The sequence below is a fragment of the Engystomops pustulosus genome, chromosome 7 (assembly GCF_040894005.1).
Source record: "Engystomops pustulosus chromosome 7, aEngPut4.maternal, whole genome shotgun sequence".
NCBI lineage: Eukaryota > Metazoa > Chordata > Amphibia > Anura > Leptodactylidae > Engystomops > Engystomops pustulosus.
Genome location: NC_092417.1, coordinates 100712700 through 100728221, shown reverse-complemented (window position 1 = coordinate 100728221; position 15522 = coordinate 100712700). Strand labels below are relative to the sequence as shown.

General features: G+C 40.7%; 1 protein-coding gene across 5 annotated transcripts in view; it reads right to left on the bottom strand.

Annotated features, from left to right (window-relative positions):
* Positions 1–15522, bottom strand: part of ANKRD11 (ankyrin repeat domain containing 11) — a 211237-nt gene that overhangs the window by 188877 nt on the left and 6838 nt on the right. Inside the window, exon 1 of one of the 5 annotated variants that reach the window (XM_072117440.1) lies at positions 13041–13343. The exons of the other annotated variants lie outside the window; for them this stretch is intronic. The gene's annotated coding sequence lies outside the window, so the exon portion shown is untranslated. Of the gene's footprint in view, positions 1–13040; positions 13344–15522 lie in introns of those variants that run through there. 5 annotated transcript variants of the gene reach the window in all.

Below are 15522 nucleotides of genomic sequence, written 5' to 3'. Positions count from 1 at the left end.
TGGTCCTTAAAGGACACCTGTCATCAGGTCTCTGCCACTAGTCCTGTCACCTCTACCTGTTGGAGCAGCTCACAAGGATCCATCCCAGCCTTTATCTAGTTATTTCATACATTAATCATTATAAAATCTATTTTTTATCATGTAAAAGATGCTGGTCACATGGTCAGAGGCAGTGATGTCACCCCTGTTCCCCTCCCCTCTCCTCCCCCTGCTCATGTCTGTCTGTACTGTATAGTAAAGCATGGCTAGTGTGTGTGCTGCATCTGCTGACGTGCTGCATCCTAATATACAGGTGAGAGACACAGACATCAGATACACATGAATCCGACATGTTCTGCTGTAACATGGCTGCCTGGAGCTGCTGTATCGCTCCTATACACACACACACAGGCTGCAGGGGGCGTGGCCACCAGCAAGCACATCATTATACAGCCTCACATCATTATACAGGCTGTCAGTCATGCACTGGGGGTGTGGCTGTGCCTCCCACTCATGAATAGAGTGGACAGCTTGAATATGCTAATGACTCATTGGACATTTCACAGGTCATTTGCATACAGCTTTAGGACCTCATTGCTTAGGTTTACAGGCATGTAAAGGGACAATGAAGGGATAGAGGCAATGCTCTCTAATGGCAGTTTATGAAAATATATTTAGTTTAGGGGGTTATTTTGCATGACGGGTTCTCATTAACCCCTGATTTTTTTATTCGCATTGCCTTTTATACATTTTTTTTTTTTTTTAGAATGGGTTTGTGAAGTTCATTATATTCTGCAGTACCTGGATGGCATCGGGAGACGATTTGGGATTATGCGACTGGTCGCTGGTTGGGTGCGATGAAAGCTTTGTCCGGCCATTACCCGGCTTCTCCTGTGACCTACATCCAGCTCGTCACTGGGAACATTCGGGTGCAGACCGCGACGATATGCATCAGACCAGCATGTATGGCAAATTCCTATTGGTGCGGTTGCTCTTTATATACCTACATACTAACACCGTCATCCACTCCAATTGAGTTCGCGAAATGCACATCGGGAGCTGCAATGGTGTCCTGGGTCCCAGGTTCAAGCTCAGTTTACTACATTTTATTTAAGTGCTTTGCATATATTGCCATCTACCCTTGTTTGGGAGGTTACATAGGTGTTCTACATATGAATAGGATATTAGCCTTCTCCCATATTAAGCATGTACCAATATTATTGTGAATGATCAACCATTCGTTAGGAGTTAAAGGGAACCTACCACCACGAATCTACCTAGATCGGGTGGTAGGTGGATGTAAGGGACGTGAGGAGAGCTCTTTTTGGAAAACTTTATTGACCGAATATGTAAATTTAGTTATGCGGCTACTGGGGCGTGGAGTAGCCGGCACGAGGCTACACAGCGCGGCTACTCCACGCCCAGGTAGCCACATTACTCCTCCTACCCTGTTGTGTGCGGCGCGCAGCTAGCCGTCTGACAAGCCGGCTACTGCGCATGCGCAGTAGCTCCGGCCTCGGAGCTGGGACTGCTCAGCCGGCGTTCTGCGCATGCGCAGAACGCCATCATATCGGACGAAGGCGCGCAGCTACGAGGAGCTGCGCGCCGTTCACAACAGGGTAGGAGGAGTAATGTGGCTACCGGGGCGTGGAGTAGCCGCGCTGTGTAGCCTCGTGCCGGCTACTCCACGCCCCAGTAGCCGCATAACTAAATTTACATATTCGGTCAATAAAGTTTCCCAAAAGTTAGCGGGGACGTGAGGATTAGCTCTAAAAAGAGCTCTCCTCACGTCCCTTACATCCACCTACCACCCGATCTACCTTTATAGGTAGATTTGTGGTGGTAGGTTCTCTTTAAATAATACAGGCGGTCCCCTACTTAAGAACCCCTGACTTACATAACCCTAGTTACAAACGGACCTCTTGATTTTGGTAATTTACTGTACTTTAGTCCTAGGCTACAATAAACAGCTATAACAGTTATCAATGGTGCCCGTAATTAAGATTTATTGGTAATCCGGGTTCTTATGATAAAGTATACAGTTCTGACTTGCATACAGACTCAACTTAAGAAAAAGCCTACAGACCCCATCTTGTATGTAACCCGGGGACTGCCTGTACTCTAAAGGGGTCCCTAGCCAGATGTTATTTTGCCCTGTGGGTTTCATTTTTCTAATAATTTATGAATTTTATATAATTGTTTCATTAAAAATTACAATATAAAAAGATTTATTTTATTCTCCTAGTGGAATACCTGTTACATATTTTGGGCTTATCGTCTATAATTGGTAGAACTCTTTCAGTCCATCTATAGCTACTTATAGCCTAGTTAATTATTACATACCTTGGCAGAAGTTGTTGTGTGTTTGGTTACTTAAGTAATTTGCACCCGAAATTCTGTGCACTGTGTTTATTGAAGGTTTTAAACTTCAGGCAGTTTTCCTGACTTGTGCAAAAAGTGCAAATCCTCAGAAAATGGAGGCTTCCCAGAAATAGCCCGTGTTACATGGGGTGCAAAGTAAGACTATCAAGTATCATACTGCACCAGATTATTCTTCCAGCATCGGACAGAGATGGAGCAGCAGAGAACTATCTAGTTCTACTCTGCACTGCTCCAATGACCAACATCTCCCCCATACAAGTGCAATCATATTATGAGTAACAAAAAGCTTTTACTGACAGAATGAGTTAATGCAGCAAGTCAATATTTGCAGTGTTGACCCTTCTTCAGGACCTCTGCAATTCCCCCTGACATGCTCTCAATCAACTTCTGGACCAAATCCTGACTAATAGCAGTCCATTCCTGCACAATCAATGCTTGCATTTTGTCACAATTTGTTGGGTTTTGTTTGTCCACCTGTCTCTTGATGATTGACCACAAGTTCTCAATGGGATTAAGATCTGGGGAGTTTCCAGTCTATGGACCCAAAATCTCTATGTTTTGTTCCCGGAGCCATTCAGTTATTACCTTTGCTTTATGGCAAGGTGCTCCATCATGCTGGAAAAGGCATTGTTGATCACCAAACTGCTCTTGGACGGTTGGGAGAAGTTGCTCTTGGAGGACATTCTGGTACCATTCTTTATTCATGGATGTGTTTTTAGGCAAGACTGAGAGACTATTCCCTTCACTTAGAAGCAACCCCACACATGAATGGTTGCAGGATGCTTTACAGTTGGCATGAGACAAGATTTCAAGTCTTCTCTGAACAAGCAGTTTTCAAGATGTTCCAAACAATCGGAAAGGGGATTCATCGGAGAAAATGACTTTACCCCAGTCCTCAGCAATCCACTCCCTGTACCTTTTGCAGAATATCAGTCTGTCCCTGATGTATTTTTTTTGAGAGAAGTGGCTTCTTTCTGCCCTCCTTGACACCAGGCTTTGCTCCAAGAGTCTCCGCCCCACAGTGAGTGTAGATGCACTCACACCTGCCTGCTGCCATTCCTGAGCTATACACTGCTTGTAGCCCGATCCCGAAACTGAAACACGTAAAAGACGGTCCTGGCACTTGCTAGTCCTTCTTGGGCGCCCTGGAGCCTTTTAGGCAACAATGGAACCTCTCTCCTTGAATTCCTTGATGATGCGATAGATTGTTGACTGAGGCGCTTTCTTTCTAGCTGCGATACTCTTCCCTGTTAGGCCAGTTTTGTGTTGTGCAATGATGACTGCACGTGTTTCTTTAGAGATAACTATAGTTAACAGAAGAGAAACAATGATGCCAAGCACCAGCCTCCTTTTAACCCCATTTTTTGGTTTCTGACCAGCGTCTCTTTATATGGTTATAACTTTTGAACACTGTCTTATCTAAACGATTCTGAGATTGTTTTCCCCACATGTTGTACTTCATTTTAGTGGTAAATTTTGGCAGACTTTTGCATTTATTTACAAAAAAATTTGAATTTGCCATTTTCGAAATAATCATGTTTTCAGGCAGATAGATTTACCAGCTCAATTTCTTGCCGAACAACAGTTCCCATATGTCTACTTTATATTTTCATAATTTATGAAATGTCAGGACAATTTATTTTGACGTCACACGCCTTACAAATCGAATAGCGATTTTCTGTATTTTCAGAATTGACTATTTTGAGGATAAATACTGTTTGAAATAAAATTTTACATATTTAGCATTAAAACCCCCCTAAATAATCAACCCATTTTCAAATCTGCAACCCTCAAGCTATCAGAAACAGCTTTTACGAAGATTATTAACTCCTTGAGATCTTCATAGTAACCGAATCAAAATGGAGGTGAAAATTAGAATGATCAAAATGTGCCAGTTATACATTCATTAATCCTTAAAATTTACACATTTCAAAAAGATAAAGAGAAAACCCACCATACAATTTCTTATGAAATTTGTCCCGAGTGCAGAGACCCCCGACATGTGGCCGTTACTTATGGGCGCACAACGAGGTGCAGAAGGGAAGGAGCGCCCTGCAGCTGCCAGGATTTTAGTTTCCTCATTGGCCCCTTTTGAAGGCTATTAAATTTTTCGCTTTTTCGTTATTGGGGCCCTGTGGCATTTTTATTTGCGGGATGAGATGCTTTTTCCAGTTTTACCATTTTGGGGTCGTTATCCCCTATTGTTGAAAATTTAGGAACTTTTTTTTGAGGTCACGAGTAGAAAAGCATCAATTCTGTACTGGATTTTTTACTTTTTTTCGTGTTTACCGTATAGCCCAATAATCATGTTATCTTTATTCTATGGGTCGATACGATTACGGGGATACCAGACATGAATTTATTAAATTTGCCAAATAAAAACCTAATGTGGGGGAAAATCTATAATTTGTGCATCACCATTTTCCAAGTGGCATAACATTGTTACGTTTTTGGCTACAGAGCTGGTTGATGGCTTGTTTTTTTTTGCGGGACATATTGTACTTTGCAACAATATCATTCTGGAGTACATATGTTTTGTTGATCACTTTTTGGGCTTCAATAGGTAAAAATCATAATTTTTGGCGGGTTTTTAAAGGTTTTTTTTACAGCGTTCATCGTATGGGTTCAATAGTTATTCAGTTTTATTCTACGGATTGTTACGGACGCGGTGATACTATATATGTGGGGTTTGTGTTAGGATTTAGAATTTTTGGAGCGTTCAATGTCTCTTTATATGTTTTGGGGCTTATGGGCATTTTTTGTGATTTATAGTTTTTTTATTGAAAATTTTTTTTTTTTTTTTACATTTTTACTTGATCCACCATGGGACATTAACCCCTTAACGCTGAAGCCACTTTTCACCTTCCTGACACGGCCCATTTTTTCAAATCTGCCCTGTGTCACTATAAGTGGTTATAACTTTGAAACGCTTTAACATAGCCAAGTGATTTTAAAATTGTTTTCTCGTGACACATTGTACTCCATGTTAGTTGAAAAATGTTGGTGGTATGTTTTGCATTTATTTATGAGAAAATCAGATATTTGGTGAAAATTTGGAAAAATTATCGATTTTCGAACTTCAAAATGTTCTACTTTTTTCATACATAGTTATAACAGCAAAAAAACTTAACATTAACCGAACGTCTTCTTTATGTGGACAGGGTTTTTTATACATACTCTTATTTTTGTAGGATGTTATGGGCCTTTGAACGTTAGGTGCGATTTTTCACATTTTCATAAAAACCGCAAAATCCTGCTAATGAGGGACCTGCTCAGGTTTCAAATCACTTTGAGAGGCCTAAATAAAAGTAAAACCCCATAAATTACTCCATTATAGAAACTACACCCCTCAACGTACGTGAAACAACTTTTATGAAGTTTGTTAGCACTTTCATTGTTTTACAGGGGTTAAAACAAAATCGGATACAATTTTGAAAGTACATTTTTTTTGGCTAAATGAATGTGTTTTTCAAAAAATGTACAAATTCTCAGTGGATAAAATACCAAAACGCTCCACAAAATGTGATACACAATCCCTCCCGCGTATAACAATACCCCATATGTGGTGGTGACTGCTGTATGGGCACACGCCAGGGCATGGAGGTGGGAGCTGCGCCATTCAGAGCAGATTATGCATTGTCACTTTTTATTGGCTGTACAATCTATTTTTTTGGCAATTTGGACATATAAGGGCTTATTTTTTGCGACATGAGATGCACTTTACAAATACTTCATTTTAGTGGGTCATTAGCTTATTTATGGGATTTTGAATGTATGGGTGAAAAGAAAATTGTCAATTTTGGCTTCTTTCTTTTTGTATTTTTTGGGGGTCGTACATCATACACTAAAAATACTATATTATATTTATTCTATAGGTCACTACGATTACAGTGATACCTCATTTATATAGTTTTTCATTTATTTTTACAATTTTACTGGAAAAAAAAACTAATATAGAGGAAATCCCATTTGTTTTTGCATCGCCATCTTTTCGGAGTATTTTTTGGTTGACAGAGCTAGTTTAGGGCTTATTTTTTACGTGTTGAGTTGTCCTTTCAATTGATACCATTTTGGCGCTCATAACTTTTTTTGATCACTTTTTAGAACATTTTTGTGAAGAGATTTTATGAAAAATGTACATTTTTGGAGAGTTTTTCGGCTTTTGTTTTTACGGCGTTCACCGAGCGGGTCCAATAATGTTTCTAAGTTATTGTACGGATTGTTACGGACGCGACAATACCAAATATGTGGGGTTTTTTGGCGATCTTGTGTTTTTTTCACTTTATTGCATGTGTATAGGGAATGTGTGTGTTTAGGGGACTTTAACTTTATTTAATTAATTCTTTTTATTAAAAAATGTTTTTATTAAATGTTGTTTTTAACTGTTTTTTTTACTTTTACAGGTAAGCTTGAACAAGTGATCCACTGATCACTTGTTCAAGCTATTCTTCACCTTACAGTGTAATACAGATGTATTACACTGTGTAATGTAACACACTGAGCATGCTCAGTGTGTTACAGCCGGGTCCTGCCAGAAGGCAGTGACCCGGCTCCCGGAAGAAGGATCGCGCAGCCCCGGGCACCGGCAGTCCCGGGGCTGCTATCGGAGCAGGGGACCCCCCCCGGTAAGCACCCCGGGGGGGGGGGGGGGGGGGGGGGTCCGATTCACTTGGAATTAATTTTAAATGCCTCTAACACGCCGCGGTCAGCGCGACCGCGGCGTGTTAGGGGTTAACACCCGCGATCGGAGAAATCTCTGATCGCGGGTGTTAGAGGCAGGTGTCGGCTATAATATATAGCCGACACCCGCAGCTTCTGGCCCCGGCTCTGTTCAGGAGCCAGGGCCAGAAGCTTGACGTAATAGTACTGCATTTTGCAGGAACGCACCTCCCGCCATGCAGTACTATTACGTCAAATGTCGGGAAGGGGTTAACAAGCAATCTGTTTGCTTGTTTATGGTAATATTCTGCAATACTTATATATTGCAGGGTATTAGCAGTGTCAACTTATACACAGACGCCATCTTAAAGGCACTACCTTCAGGCATCTCTGGGGTCCCAATCGGACCCCAGAGATGCCATAGCAGCGATCGGCGCCCCCCAAAACGGCACAGGGGCACCGATCGTGTGGGAAAGACCCCCGGAAGGCAGGTTAACCCTTTCAGGACCTGGCCCTTTTTTGTTTTTTCATTTTCATTTTTTACTCCCCATGATCAAAAATCCATAACTTTTTTATTTTTCCATGTACAGAGCTGTGTAACGGCTTATTTTCTGCGTAACAAATTGCACTTCATAGAGATGGTATTGAATATTCCATGCCGTGTACTAGGAAGCGGGAAAAAAATTCCAAATGCAGTGAAATTGGTAAAAAAACGCATTTGTGCCACCTTCTTGTGGGCTTGGATCTTACGGATTTCACTGTGCGCCCCAAATGACATGTCTACTTTATTCTTTGGGTTTGTACGATTACAGGGATACCAAATTTGTATAGGTTTTATAATGTTTTCATACATTTAAAAAAATTAAAACCTCCTGTACAAAAATTTTTTTGGGGATTTTGCCATCTTCTGACGCTAATAACTTTTTTATACTTTGGTGTACTGAGCTGTGGGTGGTGTCGTTTTTTGCGGATTTTGATGACGTTTACAATGTTATCAATTTTAGGACTGTACGACCTTGTGATCACTTTTTATAGAATTTTTTAATTTTTTTAAATGACAAAAAAAGTGCCATTTTCGAATTTGGGCGCGATTTTCCGTTACGGGATTAAACGCAGTGAAAAACCGTTATCATATTTTGATAGATCGGGCATTTTCGGACGCGGCGATACCTAATGTGTTTATGATTTTTACTGTTTATTTATATTTATATCAGTTCTAGGGAAAGGGGGGTGATTTGAGTTTTTAGGGTTTTTTATTATTATTTTTTTTTTTTAAACTTTTTTTTATTTTTATTTTTAGTACTTTTCAGACTCCCTAGGGTACTTTAACCCTAGGGGGTCTGCACGATCCTATCATATACTGCCATACTACAGTATGGCAGTATATGGGGATTTTACTCCTCATACATTACAATGTGATGATAGCACATTGTAATGCATGGGTTAACCAAAAGAAGCCTCGGGTCTTCGCGAGACCCGAGGTTACCATGGCGACGGATCGCCGCTCCCCGATGACGTCACGGGGAGCGGCGATCCTCGAAAAGATGGCGGCGCCCACGCGCCGCCATGCTTTTGAAGCCGCCGGCAGCATTGCCGGCGGCGATCGAGGTGAAAACACCCGCGATCGGTGCTATATGCAGCAAAGACTTACCGGCTATGGAGAGGGCTCAGCGCGTGAGCCCTCTCCATGCACCCGCGGCCGACCCGTGACGTGCTATTACGTCACGGGTCGTGAAAGGGTTAAAGTAGCTGTACTGCGCTGAGCGCTATAAACAGTGGTGTGATTCTTAATCATGACAGCCCTGTCCTCATCAACACCCACACCTGTGTTACTGGAGCAAATCACTGAGACCATGTCAGCTGCTCCTGTTAAGGCAGGCCTGCAATGAAGTTTAAATGTGTTTTGGGGGAAAAAGTTCATTTTCTAAATATTGACTTTGCAATTAATTGCTGTTAAGCTGATCACTCTTTAACATTCTGGAGTACATGCAAATTGCCATTATAAAACCTGATGCAGTAGACTTTGTAAAAATTAACATTTGTATAATTCTCAAAACATTTGGCCATGACTGTAGAAACAGATAAGTGATCCGGGGTAAGGGGGAGGCTGGCACCTATCTGAACAGATGTAGCAGGGCTGACAGTGTAAGTTTGTCAGCCTCTGCCTGACTTGCCTCTGAGTAATAGGCATCTCATGCATCTCATCTCTGATTGGTCTCATCTTTTTCTGTGTGTCAGTATAATGTCAGAAGCCAAATGATAGTGTATATAAACCTGTACCCTGATAATCTAACCAAACTATTAGCTCACAGAACTAGATGGATCATAATTTGTCTGCTTACAGAGTCCTCACCCACAGCCTGGGATTTTACACTGACCAGCCTAGGTAGTGATCGGAACTAAAACAGCAATAAAATTGGGTGACAAATGTAAAGTAAGGTGTTAAAATGATCTTTGTGTCAACATGACTAGGGGATTGAAATTTGAGAATTCTCTTGTGGGAAAACTACTAAGATATAGCTTATTGGGGGACAATTTTAATGGCTAAAAGAACCCCTTTACATCATAAAATAAACCAAGATTCTAGAACAAGCCACAATGAATTTCACTTCCTATTCACACAACGCCAACGCTCAATTCAGATAGTCAAAATACAAAATATCTGTACAAAACTAATTTTCTTAGAAATGTTGGGCAGGAAATGCATTTCTATCTCTGCATCACAAACAGGATATTTGCATTCTCAAGACTACTGGAAAGTGGACAAAGTTTTCCATGCACGATAAGCAGAGTAAATGTTCTCTAGAGTACCTGTCATTCTTCTCTTCAATGTCTACAAACTAAGATTTCCATTATAATTATGTAACTTCATCCATTTGTTCACATCACTACTTGTAATAAACCATTGTGTACATTACCCAAGCTGGCAACAAGATACAAGGGCCTGGACAAAAGGTTTCAATACCACCATATTTGCTGGTTTGGACATCTGCTTTCACAGAGCCCAACAATTTTTAGAGGCTGGCAATGTACTAACAAATCATACTAGAATAGAAAGCACCCAATATTCAGCTGGGCCTCATGCATGAAGCACATTATGGGACAGATTTATAAAAAAAAGTGTCTGAAGGCGAGACAGCAGAGTAAGACTAGACAGACTTATTCTGTACCAGATTCATACAAGTGTCTGGTGCTGGATGATAAATCTGTATAATGCAGTATAAGACTGTTTAGCCATACTCTTCATCGCCTATTAGTTAGCTTACTTTATGCCAAAAAGTTAAGACAAAATTCTGTAGGGTCAGGAGTATTTTTAGCGCTTGGACCTTTGTGAAGTCCACTTTCCACAACACATGCCCCTTTTGTCGAGCCAGTCGTAGGAGAGCCAGAAAACTGTCTAAATTGCTTTATGAATGTGGTGCAGACACTTTAGTGCAAACTATGACAGAATTCTGTAGTAGACAGTCATTATTCTACCCCATTGCATAAAAAGCTCCTACTCTTCTTAAAGGGAACCCGTCACCACTATTTTCACAAATACAGGTAGTGGCAGGTTCCTATAGAGCTCTAGTAACTATCTGACACCCTGCTTTTAGCTAAAAATTGTTCCCCTCAGATCCCCATAAAATCAGAGTTATAATCTTGCCTGGTATCTATGCAGCTTTGGAGCGAGTTCACGGGGGGCGTGGCCTAATGTCATGTGACCAGGGTGACATCAAAGGTCCTTGAGCTACTTAATATGAAAACTATACCCCATGTACATATCTGACCACATAAAACAATCACCGCAGCCTCCATGGACTTCTACTCCTCTCCATGCAGGCTGCTGTGATTTCATTTGATAAAATATGCTGTGATTTCATGACATATATGCTTAGTGTACAGTTCATAATGTAACAAAAGGTATAGGACCTGCGATGATGTCACCCTGGTCACATGACATTATAGCAGCATACAGAGATAGGGATGGAGAGAAGCTGCTGGATTCAGCCCGAGGAGGCCACGCCCACCTGGACTCGCTGTAGCCATGCTTAGTTACCAGGTAAAACTATAAAGTTGAATATATGGGAATCTCAGGGGCATAATTTTTAGCTACAAGCAGGGTGTCAAATAGTTATTAGAGCTCTATAGGAACCTGCCAGTACCTGTATTTGTGAAAATAGTTGTGACGGGTTCCCTTTAAGTAAAAAGCCATGTCTTGTTCTTTGTCACCATATTTACTTGGATTATGCATTTATCATTTGTTATCTAATGATATATTAGCACTACCTATTGCAATGACATTCTGCTATGCTACAGTCTGGAATGCTGAAATACTAAAAACATTAAAAAAAAAAAAGTTTAAAAAAAATGCCATGTCTACTGCACAAACAATGCCCTAAGATGAAATCACCATTACTAGGATTGCACGATGCATCAATACTTTCATACTCATTTCATTTTTGGTACTTCATGACTTCTCAAATCTCCATATAGCAATACATTAACCTTTAACATATAATACAGTTACACTGAATAAAAATGTATGAGACCCAATATAAAATATATAAAACATTACCAGAACCACCTTCACCTTGATTAATATTGCTCACATGCTTTTCATTGGAAATGCATAGAATTTGATTGGGGTGAGCCCCACTCCAAGACATTTACATTGAGTTTGTAACGCAATGTACATGCCTCATGTGACCGCATCCTAAACATTAAATAAGATACAATCAAGAAAAAAAATAATAAATCGCTATCGAGTATTGAGATACTTCACTGGGAAACTATCACTCAAAATTCAGGTATCAGTGCAACCCTAGTTTGTACAAACTTGAAAAGCTCATAACAATCCAGCACTAGTGTTATGAAGGATAATGAAAGCTAACCTGCCCAATTTTACAACTAAAAAACAAATTTATATTGGAGTGTGTAATGACAGCCCATTAGTAAGGCACGTACAGGCCTGAAGAGAAGGATTTCTTGAAAGCCATATACAGCCAAGGAAACACTTTGAGCCCATTTACAAGCCTGTTCGACAAAGAATTCTGTCATAATTCAACAAAGGTCTGCCACACGTTTATCTAGGGTTTTAACCCCTTACCAACATGTGACGCAATAGTAAGTCACATTCCAGGTCCCGGTGCATGGAGAGGGCTTGCGGGCTGATCCCTCTCCATAGCCGGTAAGTCTTTGCTGTATATTGCGGCAAAGGATTACCGGTAACACCCGCGATCAGTGCCGGCACCGTTCGCGGGCGTTGTCCTGCTGATCGCCACCGGCGAAGTTTTTTTTTACCAATTTCACTGCATTTGGAATTTTTTTTCCCGCTTCCCAGTACACGGCATGGAATATTAAATACCACCATTTTGAAGTGTAATTCGTTACGCAGAAAATAAGCCGTCACACAGCTCTGTACATGGGGGAAAAAAAAAAAAGTTTGATTTGTGAATGTGGGTAGTGAAAAATGAAAATGAAAAAGGGCTGCGACGGAAAGGGGTTAAACAGTTTTAAGATAGTTTAAGTATTTTGGTTTGCTTTTCTGTCGTAAACTAAGAAGGATCAAAGCTTTTTTGACCCAAATAAGTCACATGCAGAGGCTGCACTAAATTTTTTTTTAAAGAAGAGTAAAAATGGTAAGAACATTAAAGATGTATTTTTCTCCAATGAAGAGTATTATATTTTCCCCAATACAAATAACTCATAGGTGTAGATGTTAATAGAATACAATTTCTGTAAGAATCACTGTGCACAATAATTGCAGTAATAATAGTGGTGTATGTGCAGGCACTGAGGGCATAAGATTGAGCAACTTTAGTGGCGCATTATACTGTATAGGGACACAAGGCTGGAATTACACCATTTGGAAATATGAAAGGAGCATGTTGGGCTTTACACAGGAAGGGAGGGAGAAGTTCTCATAAACCATAAACAGTACAAGCAAACACGTTGACATACTACATTTGAACAAATATGTACATAATGTTAACAAGTCAATCAGACATCACACCTTGATACACATTACCTATACATACTTTTCACAGCATTTGATGTAGATGAGAGCTCCGACTGCAGGGCTTAGTCGTAGCCGGTCACGGCATCACACACAGACACACTTTCCTGCACGGTCCTTCCTGTTCTGACTGATGTAGCAGAGTTTAGCAGAAAGGCAGGGAAGGAGCTGTTGCAATAACACAGCTGGTAACACAAAGCAGGAAGCTTCTCCCTCAACTTTAACTGATCAATGCTGCCGAGTGCGGATCCCCCTGTCCCCGAGTGCAGGCTGCCTCCCGCCTGTCTCCTATGCTTTAGGTCGTGTGATCGGGGCCTGTACTAAGTAGATGAGCTACAGTCAGTCAATCTTCTATCAGGTCAGGCGCAGTGAAGAGGCTGCAATTCACGCGATCGACATGGAGACAACATGCAGATTTATCCGCATCAAGCCATTTTCAACAGTTTAAACTGTCCCTACAGGCTATAATATGTGAAGCAATTAAATGGAAATCTACCATTACTAAAAGCCTACAGATACTCACCTTCGCGCCTCTTTATCTTGATCCCGGCACTTGTCTTTTCCTATCTTGACACACCAGGATCAACTGTAAGGAGGGGACGAGATGTCCAGCTCTCCAGGCTGCTAATTATGTGCACCCGCACCATCTCCCTCTCCCAGCATGAGGAAGTATGGTAACAGCAATATCCCGTTCATATCAGTTTTTATTCTGTAGAACAAGTGGTATATAATCGCGATGTAGAGAGAAATCTACTAAGCGCCGTAACTTTTTAGTTTGTTGATTGAGCCATTTTAGGGCTTATATTTTGTTTTACTTTATATTGGTATCATGCAGGGGTAAAAGACTTTTTGATCACTTTTAGAAGTGCTTTTTTGTTTGGGTGGATGTGCAAAAATCATTATTTCTGTGTTTTATTTCCATTTTTTTTTAATTAGTTCACCATACGGGTTCAGTAATAAATAGGAGACATAACCAGTACAGACTAAAAGCAACAGAATAATTTAGGAGCACTGTCATAACTCAGTATGAACAAGCAAAGCCATATGGAAGCTTAGCAACAAGCTACTATGTATGCTGTGTGCATTCAAACCTTGTACCATTCATTGGATGCCTCAGACCTTTCAAGTAATACTCCTTCAACTTTTAAGCTTCAATCAGTTAGAAATGTACATTATGTCAGTTGTAGTGAAGGCAATCTATTTTCACAAAGCACCTGTCAGAACACCTAGCTTACAATTAAGAACCTGTCATGCAAATTAATCCACCCAAAATACTTAAAAAGCATTGCCTTCATCCCTAAAAATTGTTCCTCTCCATGACTGCAATTGTTAAAAAAAAAAAAAAAAACTGCAAACTCATACAACCCACCACACTACCCGACTCCAATGAAGCTCTGCATGGGTTACTGCATTTTCCTGCCTCCTTGTCCCTGACAGGTCTCACTGCTACAGAACATGCTACTATGTGGAACATTGATAGCACTGTTACATCATTGGCAACTTCATGTCATGTGACCGGGATGTCATCTAAGGTAAATTTACATCACAGGGGGGCTCTGGAAACCCCCAGAGCTCCTCAGGCTCATTGGCATAAATATAAAAGTTTATTTTAGAAGGAGACCACGAATAACAAAAATAAGATTACCACTGCTCCTGGATTTGAGCAAGTGCCCCTGGTTTATAATGGTATTCTCATATTTAATTTGATAACGCCACCTATGCCTAAAAAAAAATGCATATATCCACGTGCTGGAGAGAGGAGGGGTGAGCGCTGCTCACCTCTGCATAGCACAGCATGGTGCCCGGCAATATTTACGGGAAAAGATAGAAGATGCGCTCTCATTTGTGGGACAGGTCAGTGACATGTGTGGTAACCATAGGCATCTATGGGGACAGGTTTCCTATCGTGAATTGTGGGGCCGGATATTAGTCCCCACACCATCTGGGTGAAAGGGGCCAAAATGTTAAGGATAGGAAGCTTACATAAAAAAAATACATACAAAAACTGGCAAATTTAGACATTAAAAATTTCCACCTCAGCCACATCAAGTTGGGTTGTTAAAGAAATATATCAGATTCACTAATGGCAGACTACTAGTACTCACATATGGGTTTTTGTTTTTAATTCTCAATATAATAAAATTTTAAATTCTCCATTAATATTTTTCTGGAAAGTTATCTTTCAGAAATATGCAAATGAACCCAGACAGACTGTGGGCATCGTATTTTTGAAAGGTGAATCAAACTAGGCCAAACCAGAACAATAACAGATCCAGTGAGAAAATTTCTACCCGTACACTTGCATGTGGGTTCAGTCTACCATCAGTGAATCAGATGGCAAAATTTATCTGATGAGTGTTACTGTATAACCAGATGTTCATTTGAAGAACCATTAACCAACACATCCAAGCCTGGGAGGAGGGGATAAAAGTCACCAGAATACAGCCCAGTTACAGGCAGCCTAAATCAATAACTCAGGGAGGGAGAGGTATGCTCCTGCTCCC